This window comes from Gossypium hirsutum, chromosome A06 (assembly GCF_007990345.1).
Source record: "Gossypium hirsutum isolate 1008001.06 chromosome A06, Gossypium_hirsutum_v2.1, whole genome shotgun sequence".
NCBI classification, from domain to species: Eukaryota; Viridiplantae; Streptophyta; class Magnoliopsida; order Malvales; family Malvaceae; genus Gossypium; species Gossypium hirsutum.
The window spans coordinates 28,924,536-28,942,564 of record NC_053429.1 but is presented as its reverse complement, the minus strand read 5'-3'; positions in this window follow the sequence as shown (position 1 = coordinate 28,942,564).

Here is an 18,029-nt window from a genome sequence, read left to right as displayed (position 1 = left end):
CAGCAAAACCACGCTCCCTCTGTGGAGCTATCAATATCCTAAGCTCATCGCGGAGACCATCCTCAAATCGGACACTGCGCTCATATTCAGTTGCCACTATCCCACTAGCATATCGACTCAGCCTCAAAAATTCTGCCTCATACTCTGCTACAGTCTTATCACCTTGAGTCAGATTCAAGAATTCCTTCCGACGAGCATCCACATAGCTTGCTCCAACATACCTCCCTTTAAAAGCAGTTTTGAACAATTCCCAAGTTACCTGCTCAATTGGGGTACTCTCCCTTACGGTAATCCACCACCGGTATGCCTTGTCACGTAGCAGCGACACAGCTTCTTTCAGCTTTTGCTCCACTGAGCAGTCTAGATCATCCATGATCTGTTCTGTTGCCTCTAGCCAATATTCTGCCACATTTGGGGCTACTCAAGATACACCCCTAAATACTTCTGCCCCGTTGGCCCGGAGTCGCTCCGATATAAACCCCCTATTCACTGTCCCAGTACTAGCTCTAGCAACTCTTTCTAAAACCCTTAACATGGCTTGGGACAAAGCATCATCCCCTGCAGCCTAATCATAAGACCCAGTCTCCGTTGCTTATGGCACAGATGCCTCATCAGCTGGCCTATGCCCTGAGGATGAAGATTCAGCTTGCACCCTTCCGCGACCACGTCCGCGGCCTCGTCCACGAACTCCTCTTGTACTCATATCGAATTATCTGATTTACGAATTTTATGAAATTAGTATAATATTCCACTGTTTATTAAGAAAATGCCTTATGGAAATGTAGCAATTCAAGAATTATTTTTGTATCGTCGTAGTCTAGCTACAGTCTCATTTCTACCGTTTCACAGTTTTACCCTATCTACAGTATCATAGTAGAGTCTCAGCACTATTCATAATATCATATCATTATCATATAGCGTAAAGAAAATATACTTACAGACTTGGTGCCGAGGATTCAGTGTGCCACCTCTTTTTCCAATCCAAAACTTGAAAACCATGTTTTTGATCGCCGAAAATAGAAATTTGAAAACTTTGATTTGAAAACACCCTTTATTTTGAACTCTTGATTTTAAAACAGAAAAACTTGGACCATTTTAACATGTATACTCTGTAAAACATCTTTGAAAAGAATTTTCAAAAATCATTTCCAAAAATACCCTTATTCAACCTAAGTTTTCAAAAAATTTTGAACCCGATCCACAGCCGAGTTGTTGCAAACATGGCTCTGATACCACTAAATATAACACCCCAAACTCGACCCAGACGTTATGGCCAAATCTAACATGCCACATTGGAGTTGGAAACCCACGTTCCGTCTTAGTGTTATAAAAACCTTATATTTTGTTGAGTTAACAAAGTGTATGGAAGCTGGGCACCAGGTAGGTATCCGAGACAGAGGAGGTGAGCCATGAAGGCTGCTTAAGTACCGAGCTCTTAGATTGGATCCAATCTTAGACATGCCCACAACCATAGCCACACTTTGTTATATCGAGTTTAAATTTGTTTAAGTGGACGTCTTTGATAAATCGATTAATCGTGGCATTGAGCTATTTTGAAAACAGGTATCGTTTTGAAAACACATCCTAAGTCTAGCCCATTTGAATAATTATCAACCAGGTTTAAAGTTATTAAAAATAAAATAATCCCGAAAAGAAATAAAAGAAAAGTTAAAAATTGTCTTATTACAACCCAAAAATAAATAATAATTAAAGGAAATTAAATGAAAACCAACGCTTATTTAAAAGTCCGAAGGCGATCACCATGGCTACTCTGAATCCCCTCCAGCCCAAGTCCCCACATCAAGGTTCACCTGCAAGGTTAAGGAAAGGGGGGTGAGTTTGGAAACTCAGTGTGCAACAAGCCCCTTTCAGAGCCCAAAATAATAACAGACTGTTGGGCCTAAGCCCAAACCAAATCTCAACATGTACTGGGCTGTAGCCCTTTTCATATTTCATATTTCATAACACTGGGCCGAAGCCTTTTCATATTTTATATTACTGGGCCGAAGCCTTTACTGTAAATGGTATGGCCCATAAGCCCATTTCAATATCACATATAATGTCAATGAAAGAATGCAAGCCCATTTGGGGAGACTACTCAACCCACCATCCGCTACTCTCCACCCGTACCAACCAACACACCATGTGAGGATTAACTCAACCCACCCCGCCATAACTCTCCACTGGCAGCATAACTGCTTTATCATATAACTAGAGGCCTAGCCTCTTTTAATAACTGCGGCATAAGCCCTTTAATAACTGGGGCATAAGCCCTTTAATAACTGGGGCATAAGCCCTTCAATAACTGGGGCATAAGCCCTTTAATAACTGGGGCGTAAGCCCTTTTTCACTTCCTCCATTCATATAAAAACCCAACCCAATGCATTTATGATTACATCATGTGCATATCATACATATCATATGCATATCATACATGTCATGTGCATATCATACATACCATGTTTATCAAAATCCCATGTATTAAATTCATACATAAACTCTAGGGGTATAATGGTCATTTTTACCTAGGGGCAAAACGGTCATTTTCATGTTATAAGGGTAATCTTGTAATTTTACCAAAAATTAGGGTTTCCATGTTCATTAACGGTTACTAACAATTCATGGGTGCAAACAATGATTCTGGCCCATTTTTAGCGAAATCGTGTTATTGGGCCTAAAACCCCTAATGGGCTCTACTTAGCCGAGTTTGTCATCTAGGTCCATTTAGCCTATATCCATAACAGTATTAACAGTTTTAACATGCAATTTAACAGATTTCTGTTTTCTACCAATTTTTCCCAAATGGGCCCGAAAGCCTATTGGGACCTATTGCAACCCTTCGAGGCCCAACTTACCGTGAATGCCAAAAATCACGTTCTTACCGTTTCCAATGTTCCTGATCATCATCTCAATGAATCTAACTAACTAATGAGCGTTCGCTTTCTCACGAGTCCTCGAAATGCCAGAATTTCGGCATTTCGGCTTTTCGGCATTTATCGCTTTACGCTTATGAAAAAGGGTTCGTTACACACCTGTTTGGCGATATTCCTCGACGAGATCTCCTACACGATTTCTCCTATAATCCATTGTTAATAATCAGCTTCCCATAATTGAACCAAAAAAATCATCTAATACTAATACTTACACTTTCGGCCACCATCCATAATGGCCTTCGGAATCTTACCTTTGTCGCGATTGATGACTAGGTCTAGCCACTTCGGAGATCCAAGCTACCCCAAGTCGACACTAAACCTTGCTGCTCCTCCACTAAATAAACCACAAAAATATTAAAAGAAGACCCCATAAAGCCTATACCCATATTCGGCCATCTCCCTAAATTATAGGGTTTCGGCTTTTGGCCAACAGTTACTCTAGGAATCGTTTAGAGTTTGGGCACTTACCACAGTCTTTCTCCTCTTGAATCCGGATGCCTAAAAGGTAAAGGAATTGAATGCCAACAATTGAAAAGGAAAGAAAAGGTTGTTGGTCACAAAGAATCGGTACCCCCCTAGCTTCACTAATTTCGGCTTTTGCGGTATTTCGGCAGAAGTAGTGATAAAGGAAAGAAATAATGGGTGAATGAAGGGAAATAATGAGCTGGTTTAAAAGAAAGAGAAGGAAGAAAAGATGGAAGAAGAGATGGTAGATTCGGCTGCAAAAGAAAAAGAGAGAAAAAGACTAACCCTCTAGGGAGAAAACGGCACAAAAATACCTAAGTGCCGAAAATCCCTAACTAAACCTCTCTGGCAAAATTCCCCCTCCAATCTCCCTTATTCGGCCAACTCTTTCTTCATATCATATCCCTAAAATCTCTCCCCTTATCCCTCCTTAATCCATGCATTTGACTTGATACAAACTCTCCTCTTACAGAATCCACTTGGGTTCCAACACTTACCCTTCCTGCACATAAAAATAAATACCCCTATTTGTCAACACAGGGAATCGATCCCAGGTCTTCCTCTATGCTCCACATGCCACCTTTTTAGGAGCTTAGTGGTGTCACCCTTGCCACTTTACCAGAGCTCTTTTTGTGATACATTTTACCCACAACTTTATATAAGGGCACCTAGCCAGAACCCCTAACTCCTAAGTCCAAAATTTAAAAATTCTACCGGGTTTTGGCCAACTCATGGGCCTTCCATAAGCCCATTTGCATACCCAAATTATGAATTCCATAATCACATACCAAATTTTAGAAATTTACTTAAAATATCAAGAATCGCGAAAAACCCGAAAATTAGGATGTTACAACTTTTCAAATTAATCCCTCAAATAGATAGATTAGACTATCCCAGTTTCAAAAATATAAAAATTACTAAAAACAGGGCTTGATTACTTACCTAAATAAGCTTCATAAGTCTTCTTCCTCTCTCTTAGGGCTTCCACGGAAATATTTTGGGAAGATGATATGAAATTGTTTTCTTTTTCATTTAATTAATTTGTCATTTAATTACTTTTCATCTTTCCAATTTAGTCCTTAGCCTTTTTTTTACATGGATGAGTCATACCAAAATATCTACATACTTTCTTTAATGGTCTAATTACCATATAAGGACCTTAAGGTTTGAATTCCATAGCTATTTAATCCTTATATCTACTAGAACTCAACTTTCGTATTTTATGCGATTTAGTCCTTCTTGTAATTAAGCACATAATCGGTAAAATTTTATTATCAAAATTTTCACATGACATTTCTATCATATTACAGACCATGTAATAAAATAAAAATAAATTTTATTTTCAGCTCGAATTTGTGGTCCCAAGACCACTGTTCCGATTTTACCAAAATTGGGCTGTACAATGACACTAAAGGTTGAACTGTTAAGGTTGTGTTATATGGTTGTTTCATTAATGCTTGATGAACTGTTTGCATGGTAGTTGTTCTAGGCATTCACTGAGCTTGCTAAGCTTACCCACCCTCTTGTTTAACCATTACAGACTAGTTGTGTGCCAGTGTGAGCGGTGTGGTTCCAAAAGGTGATCCAAGCAAGACTTCTGCATTATTTCGTAGGTGTTCTATGTTTATTTATGTTTTGGGGAATAAGGCAATGTGGTAGACTTTTTTATAGCCATGTTAACTTCTAGGCAATTTGCTGGTTTTGGTTCGGCTTATAAGAATTACATGTTATTATGATGTTTGGGTTAATGAACATGCGAATGGATTGACGTTACTTGCTCGAACATGGTTTGGCGATATTGGCCTGTTAATTAGGCCGTTGAATAATTATTTTTCAAAGTAATTGATGCATGATGTTTAGGAATTAAATTGGAATGGGTTAATTACTTATGTATGTTGCATTTTTTAGGTTTGGAGTAGAGGCATCAATAATCGGGTTTTAAAATTGATACCTTTGTTTTTTGAATTGTGCAGGAAGTCAGAATAGAGATTTGCTATTGATACATTTGCTTGACTATCGATACTCTGGGTTAAAATATCGATATTTCATGGCTGGTACCGATAATTTTTGAGACTTTGGCTTTTAATTGAGAAATAAAATGCAAGTTTGGTATCATTTTTCCAGGTGGTTTCGATACCCTAGTGTCAATATCGATACCTACATAATAGTTTTGAGATTTTTTTTAAATGGACATTATGCATGTTTAATTATTATTATAAGACTATTTGATGTATGGTTAGCATGTAACATTGATAACTAACAAGTATAATTGACTTAAAACCTATACGAATACTAAGATGAACGATGCTTCATTTACATTGAACTTTTACTTGTTGTATATGACATGAGACGATGGTGTGGCATCACATATTCGGGCTTGGCGACTAGGCCAAGTAAATGGTGTTACACTTCGCTATTCAGTAAAATCGGGAAATGTGTGTGCCCAGCACTTGTCGGTGTAACTGACAAATAAATGTGCCTTACATTCTTTGGTAATACCGAAAAATGAGTGTGTTTAGCACTGGTCAGTATAACCAACAAATAAATGTGCCCTGCGCTGGTTAGTAAAGTCGACAAATGAGTCTGCCCGGCACTGGTCGGTATAACCTACAAATAAATGCGCCCTGTGCTGGTCGTAAAACTGGCAAATGAGTGTGCCCAGCACTAGTCGATATAATCAACAAATAAATGCGCCATGTGCTGTACAGTAAAACCGAGACAATTGTGTGTGCCCAGCACTGGTCGGTATAACCGACAAATAAATGAGCCCTGTGCTATTCAATAAAACCGAGACAACTGTGTGTGCCCAGTACTCGTTGGTATAATCAATAAACAAATGCGCCCTACGCTGGTTGATAAAATTGACAAATGAATGTGCCCAGCATCGGTCAGTATAACTGATAAATAAATGTGCCCTGCTCTGGTCAGTAAAACTGACAAATGAGTGTTCATTCATTCAAAACCAATTTTTCAATTTCATTTTAACACTTCACCAATTTTTTCCAAAGACTAACTCTCTACATGCCAAACAAAGTAACATATATATATAAAAAAACAATAATTGAAATAGTCGGGTTATAGAGACACCAGCCTTTGAACATTATAACTCAACATACATGCAGTATAGTTTATAATATTCACCCACTTTATAATATTCTAACTACAATATCGATGGCCACTCGAATAACATTAATATTTTAAGAACCGAATAGTGTTAAAACAATAATATTTAAACAACCGTGAATTACACTCGTTTATCCCTCCTATTGGAACGATAATATAACAGAAAAATCAAGTAAAGCATTCAATCGGAATTAAGCATATCAGATATAACCAACTTTGGAAAAACACTTATTCACCTAAAATATTAGCATTAAAATCGACATAAACACTTATTTAATCCTAACATTTAATTTAACATAAACATAATAGAAATGTCCAGCTTTGGAAAAACACTTATTTGTCTATAATATCAGCATTAAAATCAATATAAACACTTATTTAATCCTAATATTTAATTTAACATAAACATAATAAAAATGTCGAGCTTTGGAAAAACACTTATTTGCTTATAATATCAACATTAAAATCGACATAAACACTTATTTAGTCCTAACATTTAATTTAACATAAACATAATAGAAATGTCCAGCTTTGGAAAAACACTTATACACCTATAATATTAGCAATAAAATTGACATAAACATTTATTTAATCCTAACATTTAATTTAACATAAACAAAATAGAAATGTCCAGCTTGGACAACACTTAAAACATGCTTTGGATGACATTTAAAGCATATTTTGGACAAGATTTAAAACTTACTTTGACAGCATTTGAAACATACTTTTGCCAGCATTTAAATGTAATACCCTATACCCAGCCCCATCACCGAACCCAAATATCAGGATGCCACGCCACTGTCTCATGTCTTACACAACAATTAAGAGCTCATTCTTACAGAAAGATTTTTATTATTATCATTTGTATAGGTTTTAGTCAACATGCCCTTTAACTATCATCACCACTTTTAAATATTCATCTAAATGTCTGATAATAATAGTTACACATGCATAAGATCCATTTAGAAAAATTTCAAAAATAGCTACGTAGGTATCAATACTGAAGGTGAGGTATCGATAATTCTCTTAAGTGGTATCAATAACGGTTGGAAAATCAGTACCAAAACTGCTTACTGCTTCTCGCTTAATAAACCCAAACTTCAAAATTTATCGGTACCTCTATTGAAGTATCGATTATTCCACCTCGAGTATCGATAATCGAGATAGGATATCGATACCAAAATATAATATTGTTTTCCTGCACTTTCAAAAATTATTGAGGTATTGTAACACCCCAAACCCGGCCTAGATGTTATGGCCAAATTTGGAAACTTGTTTTTTTTAGCAAATGGAAAATTGTCATAAAATTTCAAAATCCCGGTTTAATCCAAAATATTTATTATCATTCTATTTATTAAAATCATTGTTTTGTTAATATTTCTAAAATTTATAAATTTCACAACGTAAGAATCCTTAAAAAGAGATATTAGAAAAACACAGCTCGTTGTTTGAAAACCTTTAATTTGGTAGGGATGCAAATTTTGTCGACTAAAATATTTGAGCAGTATTAAACAAAATAAGAGAATAAGTATAAAAATCTAAACAGTCCAAAAATTCACAAAACCAAAATACCAAAACTTAAACAAATCAATTAAAATGGATTATAACATTAACCGCACTCCCGTTTGCACCGACCCGCCTAAGTATGAGTATTACCTGAAAATATCAGTTAAACAAAAAGTGAGTTTTTGAACTCAATGTATAACGAATAACTTAAAACAGTTAAATGCATATTAAACAGATTTATAATAGAACAGAATAGACACACCATCTTCGACCATCCCAACACACCATATGGGTATAAAACACCCATCCATCCCTACACACTACTTAGTGTCAATAGGACACGTTACAGAATAGTTGCGCTGAGTTGCTTGATCAATGGGCAATTTATCACCTTTTTACAGAATCACTTCCTCCACATGTTATTTACAACCCAACCTTGATGTAGATACAGAATATAATAAATAACATACTTATTCAAAAGAGAAATTATCCATGCTATAGTTCTACATGCACAACATATTAGATATGAATCATATATTCAACATAAATTTATAGGTTTATTTATCATTTGACATCTTAGTTATTCTTACAGATAGCAGATACTATACCAATAGATGTCCAAATTTCATCATCTACAGTGCATTTACTCACATACAAACCTTACGGAAGGGCCACAATCGATCGGGACCTCGTCTACGACCTTAGGGAAAATTTTAGAATTTTAGGCCCACACACCCATATAATTCACAAGGCCCAAATGGCCCAGACCATATGTCACACACCGTCCCACACACATCCTATCACACGGCCGTGTGTGACCTACCACACGGCTTGGCACACATCCATATGGCACCGACTAAATAATTTTTTCAGCTTTTACCGTCCACAGTTTTTCGTGTTTCTCGATATACACCGGGGTATTTTTAGATGCGATTTCTCCCAAGATACTCCGAAAACCTAAAATAACCATCAAAATGATTAATTCTATTAATGATTACTAAAATCCAGATAACACACTAGTTCACAATCGCCAATAAACGCACTAAAAATGCTGAAAATTAACCCCTTGGGTGTTCGATCACTTACCCAAATGATGTTAACAGTCCTCAAAAATGCCTAATTTGCTGAAAATATGTTGTTCCCCGCAATAGCCTCTCCTATCAGAACATTAAACAATTAATCCAAAAAATAAAACCTCACTTCTAAAACCACTAATAATAATCCAAAAATCAGGAACACCTACCTAGCCACTTCACGTAGAAAGAATAGAACCCAAAATAGGAGCAATTACAAAGTGAATAGAAGAATAATTGAAAAAAGTTTTGAAAACAAAAGAAAGAAGAAAGAAGAAAAAAAAAGGAATAGAACCCCAAATTGAAAAAAAACAAAACGTGAAAAAGCAAAAAGAATTTTAAAAAGAAAAACTAAATAATGGGCGGTTGAAAAAAAAAGTAATTTGGATAGGATTTTTCTCAAAATAAAATAAAATAAACACCTTTAACAAATCTAACCCCACAACCTGATAACCACCCAGTATTTGACTTCCGATGCAACACCACCAATTTGAATAGCTAACCAAAGACAAACAAGATAAAATCACCTCACACCCCTACAACGATTCAAACCAATGACCTCCACCCACACTAGCACCACCAAACCACTGAAGCAAGTGCTAACTAATGACAAAGTTCCACAAAAAAATTTTAAGATTTTGAGGCATTATAGGTATCGATACTTAAACCCAAATATCGGTACCCTTGTAAAGCCATAAAATTTCTATTTTGACTTTTGTGAAAATATACACAACTGTGTATCTACTTCAGTGGTTAAGTGTTCTGGGTGTGTGTGGGAGGTCCCAAGTTCAAGTCTTGCATTTGAAAAATTTTCTTATTTTTCTGATATAAGCCCGATCTCTGTTCAATGGGCTTATATTTAGTTATTTGTAATTCTATATCAGAATAGGCCTGTTGGTCTGGTGGTTAAGTGGAGTACTAGTATACTGGAGGTCTGGTGTTCGAATCCCTGCATGGGCAAGGAAAAAGTTTTTGCTCGGTTTGATGGCTGAGAGTTTGAGTTGTATTGAAAATCTTAATAGTGGGTGGTTGAGATAGAGTAGGTAGTGGGATTTGAGTTATCGGTTCCCAAAAAGTTCTCTCTGCAGAAAAACTGACCATCACCCCTTTCACTTGTTGTTTTCCTACTTCTTTTTCAATTTTGTTTTCCTCCCTTCTGTTGCTGAAACTCTGCCTTTCTTTTTTTTTTTCGTTTTCCAATTCATCTCTTTGGCTGCAACCCTTCATTTGTGTTTGATCGGTAAGTTTTGGTATATTCGATTTTCATTTGAACGATGAATCGTTTTGCTAAGGGTTTCTTTTGGTGTTTAGAAGGTATTCAGGGGTCGAGGGTCTGAAATCGCCGCTTTAGGTGCGTGGAATTTTCATTGTTTAAGCGAAGGTAACATTTTTCGTTGGTTTAGAAGTTGGTTTTCGTCTTGTGTTTTAGATTAGAAGTCGGGTTAAATGATTAATTGATGGGTTACTGGTCAAATATAGGTTTTGGAATGCTCGGGGGTCATTTTAGCATCAATCGAAACCAGATGTGTACTCAATTACACAGAAAATGAGGTTTCGGTGAAAGCCAAAAGCCTCACTGTCCCTTATGCCCTAACACGGGTGTGTGATCGACGAGGCTAGTCCGTGCACAGAAGACATGACCATGTGATGGCCAAGTAGGTCGTGTGTGACATACGGGCTAGGCTAATTTGGGCCATATGGGTCACACGGGCGTGTGAGATTTTGAGCCAGGCCGTGTGATCTACACGGCCAAGGCAAATTTGGGTTGTGTGGGCCATGCGGGCGTGTGAGCCATTTTTACTGAAATGTTTGTTACGGTTGCATGGCTCGCCCAAGTTGACTGTGAACCTTCCGTAGGGTCGGTAAGTACTACTTAGACCCTTATCTGTGTGAAATTGATTATGCGAGTTATGTTCTAATTATGTTATATATAAGCATGTATACTGAACTATATGTGTATCTGATTGACCTGTGATAGCATGACATTCAATTATATGTTGCATTGCATTGGGGTGGGTTGATATTATTTAGAGGAAGTGTACTAAAAGGCTCTTAAGCCTAATATACTGGCAGCTCTGCTGCAAACTACTATTTTGTGCCGCATTCTATACTACTTGGAGTGTATGGATGAGTTGGTTGATTTAATCCCCACATGGAAAGTAGGGTTAGACGGAGATGGCGTGTAGAGGCTGGTTGGGTAGTACTTTGTTACTGAATACTCCATGATTGCCACTGATACGGTGATGGGCTAAAGCCCTTGTAATGCCCCCTTACCCGAGACCGTCGCCAGAGTCGAGCATGAGGCATTACTAAACTTATTTTACCATTTAAACAAGTTCAAACAATTCTCGTAGTAAACTGTCCATCTGCATCACAGTCGCTAAAAAAATCATATCTTAAGTTACGAAACTCGAAATCCAATTCTGTAAATTTTCCTGAAACTAGACTCATATATCTACTTACTAATTGTTTTCTAGAATTTTGGTTGGGCCAATTAGTACAGTTTATTAGTTAAAGTTTCCCCTGTTTCAGTGTTCGACCACTCTTACCTCTGTTCACTACGAACCACTTTTCTCTCTGTACAGAATTCAGTTGACTATAAAATTTTTTTATCCTAGAACTAGACTCAATAAGGAATCTATAAATATAAATTATGACTCCTAATTATTTTTGTACAATTTTTAGTGAATTTCTAAATTCAGAATAGGAGATTCAGAAATTGCTCTGACCCTGTTTCACCAAAACGTAAATATCTCATAAAATACAACTCTTTTACCTATTTTGTTTCTTCCACATGAAAATAGATTCATTAATATTAAATTCCTTGTTTTATTCATCATCTAATTCTATCTCTACTATTTTTAGTGATTTTTCAAACTCACATCACTGCTGCTGTGTGATTCTGTTTTATAGCCAATTTCACCATTTTATGGATTTCCATAGATTAGTTAGCACATAAAGCATACATGTTATCAAATATAATCTTGATTAGCCACTCCAATAGATAATCATTCTCAAACATTTCCATGCCATCCATGAGCCATATCATAAGATTATATACACAAAATGATTATAATGCTATACATGCCATATTCCCAAAATATACAAGTCATTATACCGAAATAGTTTGTTGATAGTGTGAGCGCGCCTCCAACCGTTCCCGATCTCCTAGCCGGCTTGAAAAAATTACAAAGAATAGAGAGGAGGGAGTAAGCATAATTGCTTAGTAAGTTCACATGTAAATAGCAAGTAACATAACCATGCAATAATACGAAATCCACATTTGCATAATATCACCAAAGCATTCATATCATATTTCTCATGCATGATCCTACCATATTATTATTATTTTGAAGTCTCAACCCAAGGGTTAAGTACATACCTGTACAAATTTTCTCATTCACCACACTTACCAACATGTCACCTTCGTTTTAGGTACTCACCTTATCCACTTAAGATTTACCCGTTGAACACATCGGAATATGATTCGAATATAAGTATTTCATGCACATAAGCGTCATACCTGCAGCTAGACAAACTCAATAGCCTGCGAAAATTATGTAGCCAAGCTACCATGTAACCCGCCCATAAGTGAACTTGGACTCAACTCAACGAGCTCGGGCGTTCGCATCCATAAGTGAACTCGGACTCAACTCAACGAGCTCAGAACTCAAATATCTTAGCGACATGTCACTTGTATTCTAATCTATTCCCAATGTTCAAACGGGCTTTTTCCTTGATCACACATATTTGCCGTCTTCCACGGAATATTGAAACCGATACTTGATAGCATTTCATATTTATCAAGTAGCTCACATAATTTGCATATTACTAAATAATAATCCACAAAGCATAATATTTAATGATGATAATCATCAAATCATATAAATAATATTAAATTACTTAAAATGAAAATTATGTTACTACATTTACACCTGAACTTACCTCAGTACTAAAATAAAAAATTTTTGAAATTTAGTCCACAATCTTTTCCTTTCCCTGATCAAGGTCGATTCCATGTCTTTCTTGGTCTAAAATAACACATTTAGCTGATTTAATACTCACATTTATCAAAATAGTCCCTAACTCTAACTTCAAAAAAATTATGATTTTGTCCCTAAACTTTTACATTTTACACTTTTTCCCCAAAGCTCAAAAATTAAATTTTTTTTCCAAAATTCCTATGTTTTATGACATTCTGATCATTTTTCCCTTCTATGGAAACATCAAATTCTCACTCTAACATGTAGTTATGAACATTAGGTATTTTTACCAATTATGTCATTTTACTCGTTTTCACGTAAAACCGTTTAGCAAAAGTTGTTTAACACAATTTAAAGCTTCATATTCTACCAAAAAACATCAAAATAAACACATTTCACCTATGGGTATTTTTCCAAATATAAACCCTAGGTTAAATTATTGCTAAAATAAGCTAAATCAAGTTACCGGGACTCCAAAAACGTAAAGAACATTAAAAACGGGGCTTGGAATCACTTACTATGGAGCTTGGAAGCTTGAAATAAACCCTAACTATGGAGAACCCTTGAAATTTCTTCCTAATGAAGAATATGGACATATTTTGCCATCTTTTTCCTTTTTTTAATCTTTTAATTACCAAATAACTAAAATACCCTTCATTAAAAACTTTGGTTATTTCTACCTATGTATGTCCACTTTTGTCCATGAAAACCTAATGGTATAATTTCTATTTAAGGACCTCTACTTCAGTTATGCTATTCAATTAAATCCTTTAACATCTAAAACTCATATTTATCAACTTTTGCAATTAAGTCCTAATAGGCAAATTAGACATGCAATTCATGAAATTTTCTATTGATATTCTAACACATGCATCTAATCACTCAATAAATTATAAAAATTAATCGGAATAATTTTTTCTACTTCAGAATTGTGGTTTCAAAACCACTATTCTATTTAGGCCCTAATTTGGGATATCACAGCCCTACAACATATTTGATACTATACTGAGATGGGCTAAGGCCTAAACTGTTACTGGTACTGAAAAAGGGCTTAGGCCCAAGATTATTTTAACTGTGCACTGTGATTTACTATTGTTTATTTTCTGCGGGATTACACACTGAGTTTACTTAAACTCACCCCACTCTATTTAATGTGCACAGGTAATCCCCAAACTTGACGATCGGTGCAGTAGAGGACTCAACGGTGGCCACACATATTTTTTTAAACCAATTTAATTTCAGCTATGGTATTTATTTCTTAATTATTTTCTGGGATATTTTATGTAAATTGGACTTTTGGACTGTTTGTTTTTATGTTGAATTTTTAAACTGCAAACTCAACATGAATCCGATTTTATTAAAAATGACGATTTTACTAAACGTGATTAGTTTTCTTCAAATATCACGATTTTAAAAGCTTCTGCTACAAAATTAGTTTTGAATGAATTATATTAACCAGAAAACGAGTTTGAATTTGACAAGAGATAAAGTAGAGGATATTCAACAAAAATAGTTTTTTTTACTTGGTAATTCGACTTCAAATTCCATTCCATGTGACGCCGCCAGATTCGACCATTACGTCTAGGCCGAGTTTGAGGTGTTACATTTAGTGGTATCAGAGCCAGGTTGTAAAACTCAGCTGTGGATTTGGGTTTAAAACTTGGTTTTTAAGAACTGGTTTTCAAATGATTTGAAATATTTGACTGAGAATGTGGTACACTGAGTCTCCAGCGCCGATCTTGTTAGTTTTCTGAAACTGTGATAATTTAAACTGAAAATACTGTAGATAGTATATTCTGAAACTACTGTAGGTAGTATACTATGAAAACACTCTAGATAGTGTATATCGAGACTGTAGTGAAATTGATAGAGACTGCGAGTTACGGAAATCACTATAAACTACTGAAACTGTTTCCATAAAACATCTGCTAATAACTATTGAATTGTAATTGATTCATAAAACTTTTAAATACAAATAAACGCTACTAAACTATGAGCGCATGGGGTACTCGCGAACGTGTATTAGAGACCGAGGTAGAGGCTGTAGAGGGGCTGGAGCTGAGTCTTCTTCACTGGGCAGTATGCCAAATTTGGATACAAGTGAGACACTATCAATATATATATATGGCATGTATAGCTAGACTCGTACTTTAGCTAGGTTAGTCCTAGAACCGACTAAACCATGCTCTGATACTACTAAATGTAACACCCCTCACCCATATCCGAGGTCGGGATATGGTTTGAGGTGTTACTTGACTTAACTCAATCAACTATACAAAATCGGGCGGTAAAATTTTGATAAATTTTAAAATTTTTACTTTCATAAGCAATTAGTTCCTTGAATGGGCTTACGAGGCCCAAAACATACATTCGAGACGATTTAGACTTAATTGAGAATTTTAGAAAAACTTGGTGAAATTCATACTTTAGGGTTCTACATGCCCGTGTGACTCGAAACACGCCCACGTTCTCAGCCTGTGTGCGACACTGACTTTAGGGCACGGGCATGACACACGCCTGTGTGGCCTACCCGTGGTCAATACTGACTTATAGACACGGCTATGGCACACGCCCGTATGGCCTAATCGTGGACAATACTGATTTAAAAGTTTAAGTGCAGGGGGACACACAGCCATAACACACACCCATGGGGGTGAGCCATGTGTCACACACGGTCTAAACACACGCCCATGTGTCTTACCCGTGTAGACAAATTAGGTTATTTTCAAAGCCATTTTGTTACCCAATTTGCACAACCTACATAAGATCATTTCAATATGCTAATTCCATCCCAAAAGACATCAATTCATCCATAGAAGGAACATCATATACATTTGCCAAAATGAATAATAGTCATTATCTAGGTTTAATACAAAATGAAGGGCTTTTATCTGAAGACAATATACATAAACAATTCTCACTAATACAACTCCCTAGTCTAGCCCTATACGTGCCATAATCAAAAATATAAATCCAACTATACCGAGTATTACGGCTGATAGTGTGATCGATATCTCTGACTTCAAGGGATCCTCACGCAAAATGGCAGTACTGAAAGAAAAGGTAAGGAAAGAGAGTAAGCATAAAGCTTAGTAAGTTGCATATAAATATATATACTACAACAACTTCACTGTAACACCCCGAACCCGAGACCGACACCGGAGTCGAACACGAGGTGTTAGCAGACTTTAAACCCTTTATAAAAATATTTCTCAGACACTGCCAATCTGCGTACTAGTCGCTTTAAAAATCATATCTTGAGTTTCACAACTCGAAAATCAGTTTCGTGATTTTTCCCTGAAACTAGACTCATATGTCCATATACATATTTTTTTCTAGAATTTTTGGTCAGGCCAATTAGTACAGTTTATTAGTCAAAGTCTCCCATGTTACAGGGATCGACTACACTGACCTTTGCGCATTACGACCTGGATATCTCCCTGCACAGAGCTTCAATACTGATTCCGTTTGTTTCTATAGAAACTAGACTCAGAGAGGAATCTATCCATATATGGTATGACTCCTAATTGTCTCTGGTTAATTTATAATGAATTTCCAAAGTCGGAACAGGGAATCCAGAAACCGTTCTGGCCCTGTCTCACGAGAACCTGAATATCTCTTAACATACTGTCCATATGATCTTTTCGTTGGTTCTATATGAAAATAGACTCATCGAGCTTTGAATACATAATTTATTCATCAATTAATCCCACTCCTACTATTTTTAGTGATTTTTCAATCTCACGTCACTGCTGCTGCCAGCATCTGTTATGAAAGCAACTATGCCCATTTCGTGATTTCTCCTTGATCTAACTAGTGATTCGTCATACATATCACAAATTATGATCATGACTAGCCATGCCAAAGGCTAATCATTGTCAAACATCCCCCTACTACACTATTGCCATATCATGAATTTTAACACCAAAATAATCAACCATGACATATGGCATAAAAATCGTATTACCAAGACTTACGACCCAACATTAGAACCAAATTCAACCGAACATTATGCCATTTTCGCATGGCTAAAAGTTTACATACCAAATTTCAACAAAACATATTAGCCTATACATGCCGAAATGTTCTCTTAGACCAACTAAGAAGAAAATACCAAAGGTTGCTAGCCGGTGTGATGACTTCGACGACGGCACGATCACGCAAAAAGAGACAAGTCCAAGAAACCTAGAATAGGTGACAAGCAAACACCGAATGAGTATATAACTCAGTAAGCCATAAGCATTCCACAACCATCCATTAATAAAATTATCACAACAGGAAACAATGAAATGAGGTTAAGTACTCCATCCATACCAAACTATACCATAGTTCCTTAAACCCTATGGTTCAATCTCATACCAAGTCCTACATTGGCCTTTCATACATCATTTTATTTTCGTTATAATCATACAATTAAACGAAGTTTCACCTATTCCACAATGAACCTTATGTACGTGACTTCAACTATAATCGTCACATAGGTTCAAAACTTACCAAGCTCAACTCCAAATATAAACATAGCGCCTATTAGCCATGAACTCAAGGTACTTACCTTTTCCGCTGTCCAAAATTGACTCGGTAAAGTCGCACCCTTCATGTAAATAATTTATAGAAAATATATATTGAGTTCGCACACATAGTGCTTAATAATCAACCGCGCACACTTAGTGCCATGTACTTTAAACTCACACACTTAGTGCCATGCATTTCAAGTTCGCACACTTACCTTTTCCGCTGTCCAAAATCGACTCGGTAAAGTCGCACCCTTAATGTAAATAATTTATAGAAAATATATATTGGGTTCGCACACATAGTGCTCAATAATCAACCGCGCACACTTAGTGCCATGCACTTTAAACTCACACACTTAGTGCCATGCATTTCAAGTTCGCACACTTACCTTTTCCGCTGTCCAAAATCGACTCGGTAAAGTCGCACCCTTAATG